Source organism: Mus caroli, chromosome 4, assembly GCF_900094665.2.
Source record: "Mus caroli chromosome 4, CAROLI_EIJ_v1.1, whole genome shotgun sequence".
Taxonomy (NCBI): Eukaryota; Metazoa; Chordata; class Mammalia; order Rodentia; family Muridae; genus Mus; species Mus caroli.
In genome coordinates this window covers 126,068,196-126,084,196 of record NC_034573.1, presented here as the reverse complement: position 1 = coordinate 126,084,196, position 16,001 = coordinate 126,068,196, and positions in this window count along the sequence as shown.

The window sequence follows — 16,001 nt, the reverse complement described above, 5'->3', positions numbered from 1 at the left end:
ATGTATGTGTTTTTCGGTGCTAGGGACTAAGTCCAGTCTCTCGCACACACTATACTCCAGCAATATTCTTTCAGTTCTGATAGAGCATCTCAGGGAACTTCAGGCCCTTAAGCTTATCTCCAGCGGAGACGGTCCTCGAACTCCACATGCCCTGCCTCAGCCTCCTGAATAACTAAGATTCCATGCCAGCATGCCAGAGTCACTGCGCATTAAAAGCCTTGCTCATCGGTTAGCAGAGACTGTTGCCCAGTACATCCAAGAACTCTGTATCCACAGAGCTGCTGGACTGTTTCATCGTGTTAAAACCAACAAACCAGTGTTGGAGATCCTACTCATGTAGAGCACTTGCCCACCTTACCAGAGGCTCTGGCTTCCCTCCCTGGACCTCAAGAATTGTAAGACCACACAAAGGGGAAGAGACTTCTCCAAACCACAGTGCTAATGGCTCCCACTCCTGAGCTGATGGCGTCTCCAGTCCTGTCTCAGGTCCTAGGTATACAGAAGAGAAAAGGCCTTCCCCTTCCCTCTCAGCCTCCCCCAGCATGCACCAGCTGTGAGCGCCACAGAATGAAAGCTCAAACATTCTAAAGCCGTTCCAAACACATCTCCTCTCTTGCAGAGGAAGAGCATCCTTGAAGGAAGATGCTAAATTGCCTTAATTATATTTCTTTCAAAGGCACAACGTACCCATCTGCTTTCTTGGTAGGGGGTGAGGATGCATACTGAGCACAAATATAAATCAGCCCCAATACAAACACAATTAGCAGCCCTGGCCTGCCCTGCTATCTCGAAGAAAAGTGTAGCGTCGCTGTTGGGCTGCGGTCCAGTTCAGAAGAACCACTCTTCGGGGCTCCAGCTGGCCGGCTTTTCTCTAGTTATATTTATATATTTGTTTATTTGTTTGTTTGTTTGTTTGTTTGGTATGGGGGTGTATGAGTGTGAGTGTGTGTGGCTGATGTGTATGAGTGTGTGGGTATATGTGAGAAGGGTGTGTATGAATGTATGAGTGTGTATGTGAGGTGGGTGTGTATGAGTGTGTATGTGTACATGGGGTGGGTGTGTATGAGTGTGTGTATATGTGAGGTAGGTGTGTATGAGTGTGTATGTGTACATGGGGTGGGTGTGTATGAGTGTGTGTATATGTGAGGTGGGTGTGTATGAGTGTGTATGTGTACATGGGGTGGGTGTGTATGAGTGTGTGTACATGTGAGGTGGGTGTGTATGAATGTGTGTATGTGTATGTGAGGTGGGTGTATAAGAGTGTGTGAAGTATGTACTTGTATGTGAGGGGTGTGTGTGTGTGTGTGTATGTGTGATGGAGCATGTGTGGAGGTTGAAGAACAAGCCTCAGGGGCAGGTTCTCTCTCCCACCATGAGGGTCCAGGAGATGGAACTTGGATAATGAAACTGGGAGGCAAGCGTCTTGACTGGCTTCCCCACAGACCATGGAGCTGACTTTGGACAAGAAGAGAGGGGTAGCTGGGCGTGGTGGCGCATGCCTTTAATCCCAGCACTTGGGAGGCAGAGGCAGGAGGATTTCTGAGTTCAAGGCCAGCCTGGTCTACAGAGCGAGTTCCAGGACAGCCAGAACTACACAGAGAAACCCTGTCTCTAAAAAACAAAAAAAAAAAAAAAAAGAAGAAGAGAGGGGTATGTGGTGATCTCCATGATGGGTCTGGGAGGGGTGACAGGCCAGGGCCCTTGGCTGAGGCAACAGCAAGACTGAACAGTAATGGGGTCATTAGAAGTTCAAGAAGGTGGAACAGTCTAGAAAAGACTTTGAAATGGCAAAGTATAAAAAGCACAGAAGACAACTCAAGGTTCAAACCCTGGCCCAGGCACTTCTTAGCTATGTGAATTTTGGTGAGATAGATAGCTTTTTCTGGAGAAAGGGTGAGTGAAAGACTAGAGAGAGAACATGTACACAACTCTCAACACCAGGTGGCATTCTATTATTACTATTATTATTATTATTATTATTATTATTATTATTATTTACTTTACATCCTGGTCACTGCATCCCTCCCAGTCCCTCCTCCAACAATCCTTCCCCCATCGCCCCTTCTCCCTCTCCTCTGAGTAGATGGGGTCCCTCGATATCCCCCCACCCTGGCACATCAAATCTCTGTGAGGCTAGGTGCATCGTCTCCCACTGAGGCCAGACAAGGCAGCCCAGCTAGAAGAACATCTCCCACAGATAGGCGACAGCTTTTGGGACAGCCCCCAGCTCCAGTTGCTTGGGACCCACATGAAGGCCAAGACACACATCTATGACATATGTGCGCAGGCAGGTTGTTAACTATTCTTATCAGCCTGATGCTTCTTCATGGTCTCCCCTCTGCCTGCACACACTTCATCCTTAGGGGGCCCTACCTCAGGGCTGCAGCCCAGCCTCCGCTGACTTTCTGACTCCTTGGGAGAGAAGGACATGGCCATTTGGAACGAGAACAGCAGCTGAGTCCCTTCCTGTCCCTGAGGGAAATATACATGAACTTGAGTAAGTGACTTCACCGCATTTGGACTCAGTTTCTCCATTTATAACACAAAATCGAAAAGACGCTTTGGCTCTGGCCACCTGGTGCTACCTCAAGCTCTCAAGCACTCAGTGGGAAGAAATGCCCAGTGTTTGCTTATGCCTTAGAACTCAGGAACTGGGACCGGGAAGAGATGGGCCGTGGGGAGAGCCATCCTCTGGACAATGCCTGCTTTCTTTCCCTGCAGGCCATGAGGGGACTCTCCACCATGATGGTGGCTTTCATTTTTTTAGAACCTACTCTGCATCTTGCAGGCACTGCGTGGGGGATTTAACACGTGTAAAACCTCCCATCCCTGCCATACCGCCAGAAATAAATGACCTCATTTTCAGGAGGAAGAAACCTGTTTGGAGACATTAAGCCGCCTGACATCTAGTCAGATAGTGAGAATGGAGTTTATAGCCAGGTAGGCCTGGCCTCAAATCCTCGTGCTTGGGGGAATGTGGATCAAAGTCTGGATTTGATCAATGTCATTTGCTGCAGAGCATTGAAGTGTCACACCCAGGTCCATTCAAAGGCACACTTACCTACATGTTCATCAAATTTTCTCTTCTCCTGAGGCTGGAGATGTAACTCCGTTGGTAGAGCACTTGTCTAGCATGCATGGAGCCCTGGGTTCAGTTCCCAGCACTGCATAAACCAGGTGTGGTGGCGCATGCCTGCCATCCCAGAACTCATGAAGTAGAGGCAGGAGGATCAAAAATGCAAGGTCATCCTAGGCTCCTTAGAGAGCTGGGAGGCCAGCCTGGGTGATATGTATCAGCTTGGCCTTGAATTCAAGATCTTCTTTATCTACCTCCCAATTGCTGGGATTAAAGGCATATACCACTACATCTAGTAAGACAGTATTTTTAATTGAAACTTTTTCGTTCCTCTTTCTCTCCTTCTTTCTTTTTCTTTTTCTGTTTTGTTTTTTTTGAGACAAGCTTGTGTGTGTGTGTGTGTGTGTAGTGTAGTGTAGTCTTGGCTATCCTGTAACTCACCCTGTAGACCTGGCTGACTTCAAACTCAGAGCAACCTGCTGCCTCTGACTCTGGAGTGTTGGATGAAAGGCATTTGCCACTACTGCCTGGTAGTTTTTTCTTTTATCAAGGGTTTTATTTAGGTTAGTAATACCATAGGGTTTAATTCAAATAAACAGGATAAGCGTTTAAATTCATCTCTAGACACCTAGTTTGAAAGTTATTTACTTCTTCAGCCAGAGGGATGATGGCTCAGCAGATGAAGAGGTGCTTGGTGCCAAGCCTGGCCACCCGACTTTGATCCCTGGAGCCTGCATGGTAAAAGGAGGAAGGAGAGAACAGATTCCCAGAAATGTCTGCTAATCTACACAACACACACACACACACACACACACACACAATCAAATCCATACACGCCTATAAAACGTTTGAAATATAATTGAAAAAGTATTTATTTCTCAATATATATATATATATATATTTTTTTAATATATTGAAAATATTCACACAGGGTCTCTGGGAGAGCTGGACAGACCTCACAGTGGTGCTGGAATGGCTTGAGAGAGCAGGGCTGGTCTTCAGACAGCATCAGTTCCATTTGTGAAATGCTTGAGACAGAGGGAAAGAAGCAGGCTGGTGAGATGACTCAGCATGTAAAGGCTCAGAACGCTTGGTGACCTGAGCCTGATTCCCTGTAAGTAAAGTAGAAGAAGAAGACAGACTCCACAGAGCTGTTCTCTGACCTCCACAGGTACCATGTGGCATACGTGACACACATTGGTGGTGGTGGTGAGTGGTGGTGGTGGTGATGTTATGACGATGGTGAATGTTCTAGCTTCATTCTATAACTATGATAAAAAATACTCTAACCAATAGCAGCTCAGGGGGAGGAGAATATTTGTTTGACTTATAGTTTCAGGTCACTGAAGGAACTCAGTAACTCAGCAGGAACTTGAAACAGAAACCCTGAAGGAACACTGCTTGCTGTCTTGCTCTCTGGTTCATGCTTAGCTAGCTGTAAACTGAAGGACCATCTACCCAGGGAATGGTGCCGCCCACAGTGGGCTGGAAACTGCCTGCATCAATTAACAGTCAAGGCAATTCCCCACAGACATGCCCACAGGCCAATCCCTCAATCGAGGCTTTCCTCTTGGATGACAAGGTTACATCAGGTTGGCAGTTAATGCTGTCTGGCACAGTAAATAAGTTTTACCAAATAGCTCCAGATATCTGCAATAAGCATACTCTGAAGCAAAAATATTTGACATCTGATTTTAATGGGGATAACAGCCCCAGGAACTGTAACTGTCTGTGGGTTGTGACCTTTACAAGTAGCTGACTTAGTGAAATAACCCGGGAGGCAGAGACAGACTCTCCCATGTCCGTGCCCTACTGCAGGCAACAGACCCAGGTGACGCTCTAGACTCCAGTGAGTCACTAGATTGGGCTGTTTGAGAAGTCAAACTCCCAAGCACTCTGAGAATTCTCAATGGCTCGTTACATTGACTGGGACCAGATGTCCAGCCAACTGTGCGATGCTCTCCAGTGTACACTCGGGAAAAGAAGTCTTGTATTCAAAGGACCACCAAGAGCTGCTGCGGCACAGGGAGGGGTCAGTGGAGGGCCGCGCTCTCTGCTTCTTGGCAGCTTCACGGAGTAGCTTGAGCATGTAAAATATGTAGCCTAACTTACTATTATGTTTAATTATCATAGAGTTCTTGCTGTGTTTCCAGCAGATGACATGTTCTCGAACAGGGGCTTCATTAAGGGAGACTGCGTGCTCTATCTGTGCACCAGGCTTGGGGAATGCATCGTCTGTGCCATTGTATTTATGGAGGGGATTGATAACCAAGACTCTTTCTTTATCTAGTTTTTATTCACTTACATCCTGATCACAGCCCCCTCCCTCCTCTCCTCTCAGTCCCACACCCTTACAATCCCTTCCCCTATTGCCTTTCCCCTTCTCCTTAAAGAAGGGGAGCCCCTCTTGGGTATCATCCACCTTGGGACATCTAGTCCCAGCAGGGACTAGGCACATCCTCTCCCCCTGAGTCCCAACAAGGTAGGGGAAGGCGACTCAATGGCAGGGAACAGAGACTGAGACAGACCCTGCTCCACTTGTTAGGGGTCCCACATGAAGATCAAGCTGCATATTTGCTACTAATGGGTAGGGGGCATAGTCAAGACTCTTAAGGGGAACAAAAGGAGCTACAGTGGAGAGGAAGCCATTGGCTGACAGAACTGAAAGTCTAGGAATGGAGGATTCTGGGTGCCGCTGGACAGAGATGCTATGATTCTGTTTTCTCTCCTTGTCTCATAAAACCTGAGCGAGTCAGAGGACAGGAGGAGGCTCCCAGAGGGAAACCAGGTCACTCATCAGAAGCAAGGCAGGCAGCTGCAGGCAAAGGACAGCTGCCTCTTACTTACCTATGTCCCCTGGGGGGGTGTGAGGACAGGCTCCCAAAATGGTACAAGAGGACAGATGACAGTTTTCTAACCAGATGTACACCCTGAGGTGTTTGTCTGTCTGTCTTAGGTTTTCCCCCTACCCCTCACTCATCCACCGGATCACTGACAACATCTAGAATATGCCTAACCCGGTCCTCAACATATACAGCCTTCTGGCTCTTGATCTAAAAGAGTGACTGACTCTCATTGAGAGGTTGCCACCTCAAGAATTCAGCTTAAGTTCAAATCCAGATTAGGCTGTGTGGTCTTGGCCAGGTGACTCAGCCTTCCTGAGCCTCAGTTTCCTCATCTGTAGAATGGACATGAGGACAGTCTATACCATATGTCTTCTTTCTTTTAGGGATAATGAAACTGTTCTCCATTTCAAGAGTCGTAAGAGTTATATGATTTCAGAAATAGGTTTTGTTTGTTTGTTTGTTTGTCTGTCTGTCTGTTGTTTTTTCCAGACAGGATTTCTCTGTCCTAGAACTCACTCTCTGGACCAGGCTGGCCTAACAAAGAGATTAACCTGCCTCTGCCTCCTGAGTGCTGAGATTAAAGGTATGTATCTCAACTGCCCGGCCACAAAGAACACTTTAAAAATCACTGAGCCACATACCTTAAGAGGATACATTTGGGGCTTTGGGCTGGGGGTACAGCTCAGTGGCAGAGTGCTAATCTAGAATACCCGAGGCCCTGGGTTTGATCCCCAGTGCTGCTTTAAAAAAAAAAAAAAAAAAAAAGAAGATGGCTAATAAGATGTGGGAAGCCACATACGCCATTACAAGATGGCGGTTGGCCACCACCCATGAATATGGGTAAACAACCAATGTGCGCATGTGCAAAAGAGTTTTTTGCTAAGTCACTGCCTGGCCCAAGGCATGTTAATGAGGTACTGAAAGCATAACCAATCAAGTGTAGACACGCCTCTCCTAGGCCTATATAAGCAGCGCCAGTTCTGGGGCTCCGGGTCTTTCACATTCGCAGCCATGCTCTGCCAATAAACATGTTGCAGAAGGATCCTGTTGTGGTGTCTTTCTTGCTGGCGAGTCAGGCGTCTACAATAAGATGTCTCAGCAGGTGAACGGTGTCTGTCGCTAAGCCTGATGGTCCCAGACTCACATGAGGAAGCAGATAACTGACTCCCAAAGCTGTCCTCTGATTTCCACAAACATGCCGTGGTGCATGCCCCCCTCAGTAATAAATACATAAATTTCAGTCTTTGAGAAGTGAGAAAGAGTGAGTATATGTGTGGATGTTATGACCTTTCTTCTTTCAGTTAGGTTTCTTTCATTCATTTGGCTTTTTGGTTTTTTTTTTTAGACAAGGGTTCTCTGTGTAGTGTCTTTTAGGTTTCTTTCTTTTTTTTTTAGAGATTTATTTATTTATTTATTTAATGTATATGGGTACACTGTAGCTGTACAGATAGTTGTGAGCCTTCATGTGGTGTTGGGAATTGAATTTTAGGACTTCTGTTCTCTCTGGTCAATCCTACTTGCTCCAGTCAGTCCCACTTGCTCAGGCCTAAAGATTTGTTTATTATTATATGTAAGTACCCTGTAGCTGTCTTCAGACACACCAGAAGAGAGAGACAGATCTCATTACAGGTGGTTGTGAGCCACCATGTGGTTGCTGGGAATTGAATTCAGGACCTCGGGAAGAGCAGTCAGTGCTCTTACCCTCTGAGCCATCTTTTTTTTTTTTTTTTTTTTTTTTTCCTCTGAGCCATCTTGCCAGCCCATCTTTTAGGCTTCTTGAGGCAGGTTCTCATGTTTCCAGTCTGGTCTCTGACCCCCTGGTCCTCTTCCCCCTACCTTCTGGGTCCTCATCTTCTTCATCATCCTCACCTTCATCTTCAGTGTTGACTGGGACAGGGGACAAATTTAAAACAAAGCTGTGAAGATGGCTGCTGGGTCAATGATACAGCCCTTGCCCTGGATTCCATATCTAGTATTGGGGAAAAAAAAGAAAAAAGTAATGTATTAATTGACCCGTTGTTTTATTTTTCCACATGACTTAAAATAGACGACATCTGGCTAGGAAACAAAGTGGGGCTTCATGTGGAAGCTGCACCATCTAAATAAAAACTCGTGGCTTAAAAATAACCTTTATTTTCTTAAAATATTATCATGGCTGACAGATCTGACTACACAGAAATAAATGCTTCTCTGTGGCAAATGACACCATAAACAAAGTCAAAACGACAAGATTGGGGAAAATGTTTCTACATAAAACAAGGGGCTTAGAGCCAGGCAGGGCACACCTCTAATCCCGGCACTCAGGAGTCAGAGGCAGGCAAAAGATCTCTGTGAGTTCGAGACCAGCCTGGTCTACAGAGTAAGTTCTAGGACAGCCAGGGCTACACAGAAAAACAAAACAAAACAAAAACCTGCCTTGAAAAGCCAAAATAATAAATAAATAAACAAATAAATAGGAAGTAAATAAATAAAAACAAAGTGTTTGGAGCTAGAGACGTGGCTCAGTGGTGGAGCGCTCGCCCAGCTTGTATGAAACCTTAAATCTGAGCTCTGGTACTCGGGGAAAAGTAAGGGTGGGGCTGACAGTATAGGGCTGGGCTGGGGACACAGCTCAAAGGCATCCCACTTTCCTGACTTGCACAAGGACCTTGGTCCTGTTCCCAGTACTGCAAAAATAAGGCAACAAAACCTCAAATATTGATCAGATAATTGTCCTAAAAAGTAACCAGGAAGAATACAATCTACTAGAAAAATGGAGTAAAGGCATAGTGAAGGGTGACCTTGAACTTCTGACCCTCCTGCCTCCATCTCCCAACTGCTGGTATGATGGGCTCGTGCCAACAGATCCATAAGCAGAGCTGGGGTCCTCAGTGCATGCTAGGCAAGCACTGGACCAACTGAGCTTACCCCCTGCCCCAAGACACTACCTCTTTTGATTGTTTGATTGTGTGGTTTGTTTTGTTTGGTTGGTTGGTTGGCTGGTTGGTTGGTTGGTTGGTGGGTGGGTTTGGTTTGGTTTGTATTTTGAGACAGGGTTTCTCTGTGTAGCCCTGGCTGTCCTGAAACTCACTCTGTAGACCAGGCTGGCCTTGATCCACCTGCCTCTGCCTCCTAAGTGCTGGGATTAAAGTGTGTTACCATTGCCTGGCTCAACGTATTGTTTTTAAAATTTCTTTTTAAGCGACTTATTTATTTATTTATTTATTTATTTAATGTACATTAGTGCTTTGCCTGCATGTGTGTCTGTATGAGGGTGACAGGAGAATTATAGACAGCTGTGAGCTGCCACGTGATTGCTGGAAACTGTACCGAGGTCCTTTGGAAGAGCATTCAGTGCTCTTAACAGATGAGCCGTCTCTCCAGCCCCGATTTATTTTATTTTTATTTATATATAGGTGTGTGGGTGCACACTGATAGCAGAAGAGTGTAGCGGACCCCCTGGAGCAAGCGCTATGGTAGTTGTGAGCCACCACGTGGGTACAGGGAACAGAGTGTCCTCTGTAAGTGCTCTTCAAGTTCTCTTGGTCACTGACTGTCTCCTCAGCCCACAGTGGCTTGCTTGTTTGTTTGTTGTTTGTTTGCAAACACCAGGCACACTGCTTCATGCCTTCGATCCCTGTAATGCCTCTGAGGGAACAGAGGTGAAAGGGTCAAGAGTTTGAGGTCATCTTTGTCTAGTCCCGACTGCATGAGACCTTGTCTTGAAAGCAATTAATTATTGGTTTGGGGTTTGATTTTGTTTTGTTACAGAGCTGCATTGATTTTGAGCCGAGAACTTTGGTCTAGAGATTCCTTGTTGACTTTCAGCCTCTCAGCAGTAGTCGATCTGCCCAAGACTAAGGGCAGGGGCTGGGCTTTGGCTACCAGGCTTGGTCCTCCTTGCACAGGGAAAACGGGTACAAACAGGGAAGGGATCTGAGGCATACTACAGGTAGAAAAACAGGAAACAAAGAAACAGGGGGGGGGGGGCGACTCAGGGGAAGGCGGGGCACGGCTGACCCTGCACAGCCTCGGGTCCCTGGAGATCTGACTCAGTGATATCAGGGGTAAGCTTACTCCCTAGTCATTGTGTGATGGGCTGAGTCACAAAAGGTTAGCCCCAGAGGGAGGTCCAGCAGTTGGGTATCCAGTGACTTGCTGACTTTCTTGGACTGATTTGCTGATCAATGAAGGGAGGGGGAGGTAGCTCAGTTGGTAGGGTGCTTATCCAGCATGCACCAGGCCCTGGTTTTGATCTCCAGCACTCATAAAATAGGCACGGTGATGTATATCTTCAGTTCTAAGGACGTCGAGACAGTCAGGCTGGGGCTACTCATGGCAGAACACTTGCTTGGGATGCGTGTGACTATGGGTTCCATCCCAGCACCCTGAAAAGAGTGTTAGGATCTCTGGGACTTCTCTGGCTACGTGCTGAGTGGTTCTGGGTAGTTGACGTCACCTCTCTCAGCCCCAGCTTTCCCATCTGAGTACAGAGCTTGTCTCCAGAGAACGTTGTAGTGGCGATGGTCCTGCCTGTGAGCCCGGTCCACGGCAGACCTCAAACCCAACTGGCTCTGGGTAGTGGAGCTGTGGGAAGTGGCAATGGCTGAGTGTGGTCACAGCAGTGGCTCTAGCGGTACTGTGGCCCTGGCTGTGGGACGGTCTGTAGCAGAGGGCGTGGCTTTCCTGTGACGATGTATAGGCCTGCGCCTACACTCAGAATCTTTCCTCCAGGGGGAAAGGCTCAACTGACTGGCTCAGCAGAACCACACAGGCAGGCCGTCTGCCTTCTGGAAGCTGAAAAGAGGGACCGCTGTATCCAGTGCCCCAGGCCCAGTTTATAAAAATAACCCTCCAAAGCCGGACAGTGGAGGCGCATGCCTTTAATCCCAGCACGTGGGAGGCAGAGACAGGTAGATTTCTGAGTTCGAGGCCAGTCTGGTCTACAGAGTGAGTTCCAGGACAGCCAGGGCTACACAGAGAAACCCTGTCTCGAAAAACCAAAAAAACCAAAACCAAAAACCCTCCGAGTCCCCTATGGGGTGCAGGCAGTACCCCATCCTGCTCTTCACAGCCCAGGTTGGCTTCGGCGGCAGCCACAGTCACTATCTCAGAAATAACCATGGCTGCCCTGGCCGCCCTGACAGCAGAGGCTACAGATGTCCAGTTGGTTGATTTTAATTCCCACCCCCCAACAGAAACCGTGGCACCTGTCAATCAGACTGTTTCTCGGTCGGTTGTCTACTGGTGAGTCTGGCTGCAGGAGAGAGGATGGCACCTCATCCTGGCCCTCAGGTCGCCCCCAGGGGTAGCCTGGAGGATGAAGGATCACCTAGAGCAAGCTGCTCCTTGCCTCTTATTTGCTTATTCGGGGAAGAGCCGGCACCGGGCCATGGGCCTGGGTTTGCATTCAAGCTCCACACTTCTTGGCCCATGACAACGGTTAGAGCGGCTTGCCTCTATTTCTTCATCCTGGCCACTAGCCGTGAATTGGAAATCTTACCTCGTAGTCCCAGAGGGAGAAACTGAGGCTCCGGGAGCCACGGTGACTTCTGGAAGCCACAGAACAAGTCCTTGCCAAATGAAACCCTAAAGGCTACCAGCAGAGGGCTGTCACTTCTATGCTTTCCTCTCAGGTGCCACATAGATACCTGGTGGCTGCTGTCCTCCTGTGGCCCTGGGAACAAGCCCGAGCAGTGCCCAGCTAACCCATGGTTCTCTGAGCCTCCAGCCCTTCCATTCCAGTGTGTGTGGCTAACAAGCCAGTCTCACTATTTAAAGTTCATAAGGGAAGTCTGAATGTCAGCTCAACTGAAAAGGGAAGAATGAGACATGAAGTCCAGCGCCCGGGAGCAGAGGGATTTTCTTTTGGCTGAGTGTTTTGACTAAGCTGCTTGTTGGCTTGAGTCACCCCTTCACTGAAGAATTATCTAGATCAGGCTGACCCATAGGCATGCCTGTGTGGGACTGTCTTAATGATTAACTGATATGAGAAGAAGACCGGGGCCACAGTGGGTGACACCATTCCCTAGGCTGGAATGGGGAGGGTGTTGGTGTATGTGTCCTGGGCTGGATAGGAAAGAAGACAGGAAGCAAATAGGGCTGTGTGCACGCATTTGTTCTTGATCTTAACTGTGTGTGGTGCTATTAACCGCTTCACATTCCTGCTTCACGCTCCTGCCACCGTGACTTCTCTGCTGAGCCAGACTGTAGCCAGGAACTCGAAGCCGAATAAGCCCTTTCTCGCTCAAGCTGCTTCTTGTCAGGGTATTTTATCAGAGCATCAAGATGAAACTGGTACGCACAGGAAGTACTCGGAACCCTCTGGATCTCCATTCCAAAATCTGGCCATTCCCAAATCTCCAAAATCTCATGATTCCCAGTAGTTTCAGTCCAAAGCAGTCTTCAGCCTGACTGGGAACAAAGGGAGGTCTGATAGCTAGGCCTTCCATCCTCACTGTCTGGAGTCAAATCTCAGTTCAGCTGTGTGTCTTGGAACAAGTTGCTTTGCTCACCGGTAATTCCATTTCCTGTATGAACGTTGAGATGGTAACAGTGCCCACTGATGGGTGGTTAGTTTAAGTGAGATGGTGTATGTCAGCAGTCAGCGGGCACTGAGCCTCTATGACTACACCAGCTGATTACTGAAAACCACTGGTTATTTTCATGTTCTCTTACCTACAATGCAAACTCGCTGGAGGCGAGGATGGTGTCTGGTTTATGTTTTGCACAAGATAGACACGAAAATAAAGATTATAAATTAAAACCTAGGGCTGTGGCTGTAGCTCAGGTAGTAGCATGTGTAAGACTCGGGGTTTGATCCCCAGTAATATAGTTCTTGGGACACCGGTAAACATCTCCAAGGATGTGGAAGTCCCTCAGTAACAACACAGTTACAGGTAGCTTTGCTAAGTAGCCATTGGTGCCTCCTAGGCAGAAAGACTCTGCTCTGTGTGAGCATTCTGCACATGCATGTGTGAGTGTGTGTGTGTGTGAGCATGCACATGTGTGTGCATGTGTACATGTGAGCATGCATGTAAGCTCGTGCGAATATGTATGTGAGTGCATGCATGAGTGTGCATGTGTGAGTGTGAGTGTGTGTGAGCATACATGCGTGTGTGCACGTGTACATGTGAGCATGCATGTAAGCTTGTGTGAATGTGTATGTGAGTACGTGCATGTGCATGTGTGAGTGTGTGTGAGCAAACACGAGTGTGCATGTGTACATGTGAGCATGCATGTAAGCTTGTGTGTGTGTGTGTTTGGGGCTGGGGTTGGGGCTGGAACCCAGGACCTCACACATGCGAAGTGCCTGCTCTGGACTTTCCTCTGGGAATGTTAATGGCCCTGCTCACAACCTTTCTTCCTCTGCTTCTAGTGTTCTCCTTATTGTGTGTTAAAGACTGGGTCTCACTATGGCCTGGAACTTACTCTGTAGCCCAGGCTGGCCTCCTGTGACATAGCTATCCTTCTGTGACACTCTTCCAGAAATGAGATACCACCTGCCTCTCTCTCATCTTGATTTTCCCTGGCATTTTAATCTGTAGGCAGAGGAGAAAAAAAGATGCACTTCTGAGTCCTGTGGCTCCTGAGTCAACCAAAGCACAAGCTACCTTGTAACTCTTTTTCCCTGAGAGAAATGAAAGCTTTCTATCCATCATCTGTCAACCTCTCCCTGGCTAATGTCTTCTCTCTTCCTTTCTCCTTCCTTCCTCTTTCTTTCCTTCCTTCTTTCCTCCCCCCCCCCTCCATCCCAGACCAGAAAACAAAACAAAACAAAACAAAACTGCTCAGAGCATCTTCCTTTCCCTCCTGACCAATTACTTAACTGGGCATCCTATAACATAAACTTTACACGATTAATCGTTTCCATGGCAACCGCACACCCAGACACTCTGCCTTCAAAGCAGTCACATCTCTTTATTTTTTTCTCTTTTTTCCCTCCATTACAAATTCAAGCTTGCCAAAAAGTAACTTTTATTTAAAGTACAGAGACAGAGGCTAACAAGGTTTGTAAAGGGGATCAAATGACTGTACCAGCTAGGGGTCCCTGGGTAGAGCAGGAGATGATTTCTGAAGAAAAAAAAAAAAAGCCCAAAAGTCTGCTGTAAGCCAATCATAGCTACCGTATCTTGCTGAAGCCATTTTAAGTCTGCAGAAGAAACTTATTGAATTGTAAATATGACGATGACAGGGAGCCCTCAGTTTCAGAGCACTGCCCCTGACATCCACCTAGACTCTGCTTTCAGCATTTTGTGTCCACGAACCATCTCATTTAACCACAGTTGCATCCTGCAGAGATTTTTGCCTGCAGATATTATTACAGCTGCCAAGTGCATGTGCTTCTGAGGAAACTGATTTAGTTCCCAAATCAGACCTCAGAGCTGCTGTGTTCAAGCCCGCACCTCCTAACATCTGTAACAGCTGTCTGTCTGATCTGCAAGAAGGGGAATATGTCAGGCCAGTGGTTAACTCAAGCTTGGGAGGTTGTTCCATCCCTCTCTTACATATAACTGGTGACCAGGGAGGGAGCTACTGGCCACACCATTAGGAAATTGCAAGGGTGGGATTTGAACCCATGACGGTTTACTTGTCTGTCATAGTCCATTTAAACATCTGTAACAAAATGTCATAAGCTTGTTATAAATGGCAGAGATTGCCAGAGAGAGAGAGAGAGAGAGAGAGAGAGAGAGAGGTAGTGCACACCTTTAATCCCAGCTCTTAGGAGGCAGAGGCAGGTGGTTCTCTGTGAGTTTGAGACTGTCCAGGACAGTCAGGGCTACACAGAGAAACCGTGTCTTAAATAAATAAATAAATAAATAAATAAATAAATAAATAAATAAATAGCAGGGGTTTGAAGTTCTAGAGTCTGGAAAGTCCAAGATCAGGTGCTGGTAGATTGGGTGTCTGGTGTTGCCTGGCTTTCTAGACCACTGATGCCTTTTCTCATTGTTCGTCAAATGGGGGCAGGACAAGGGGATGTCTATCAAGCCTCTTTTATAGAAGGCACTAATCCCACTCCTGAGGGCCCCATCCCTACAAAGTAATCACTTCCCATGCCTGCGGTTCTGGGTTCACCTCCAGCACCGCAGATAAACCCCAGCCTGTATAGGCGAGTGCAGGCATGGAGGTCAGAAGACAACACAGCCTGGTCTCTCCTACAGTGGGATCCAGGATTTGAACTCAGGTCATTGAGTTTGTGTGAGAAGTTCTTTTATCTGCTCAGCCAACTCACCAGCCCCGAGAATGAAGATTCTGACCTAAGAATTTAGGGGGGGCACCCAAATACTCTGATGGTAGCAGCCCCAAGGAACACTACCACAGAGAAGCAAGGAAGAAGGTCTCTTTACTCAGTGGAATTGATCTGAATGGAGAGTTCTGGCAGGCTCAGTGGGGGGCAGGGTAACCCCACACACTCGCACACTTGGCACAATTCCATTGTTGCACCTGCCTAACTTGTAATTTGCACATCTTTCTAACCAGTTGAGGGCAGGACCTTTATTTTCTCACCCATATCCCTGGTCCCGAAAACAGTGTATCTTTGTTGATTGGATGTTCACAGGGTCATCTGGAACTATCTACCAGAGCACTGGCCTCCAGGGAACTGGGGTTCCTCAGAATTTTCAAATGTGAAAAGCTTATTGGCTAGTCAATTCTTAAAAAACAAACAAACAAACAAAAAAAAAGTTGTTTTTTTTAAGATTATTTAATGGTAAATAATTTTTTTCTTAAGATTTATTTATTTATTTTATTTATACAAGTACACTATAGTTGTGAGCCTTCATGTGGTTGTTGGGGGTTGAATTTAGAACCTCTGCTTGCTCCAGTTGGCCCTGCTTTCTCTGGCCCAAATATTTATTTATTATTATAAATAATTACACTGTAGCTATTTTCAGGTGCACCAGAAGAGGGCGTCAGATCTCCTTAGAGGTGGTTGTGAGCCACCATGTGGTTGCTAGAATTTGAACTCAAGACGTTTGAAAGAGCAGTCAGTCTTACCTGCTAAGCCATCTTGCCAGCTCCCAGTAAATAAATTTTTATGTATGTGAGTACACTGTCACTATCTTCAGACACACCAGAAGAGGGCATCAGATCCCATT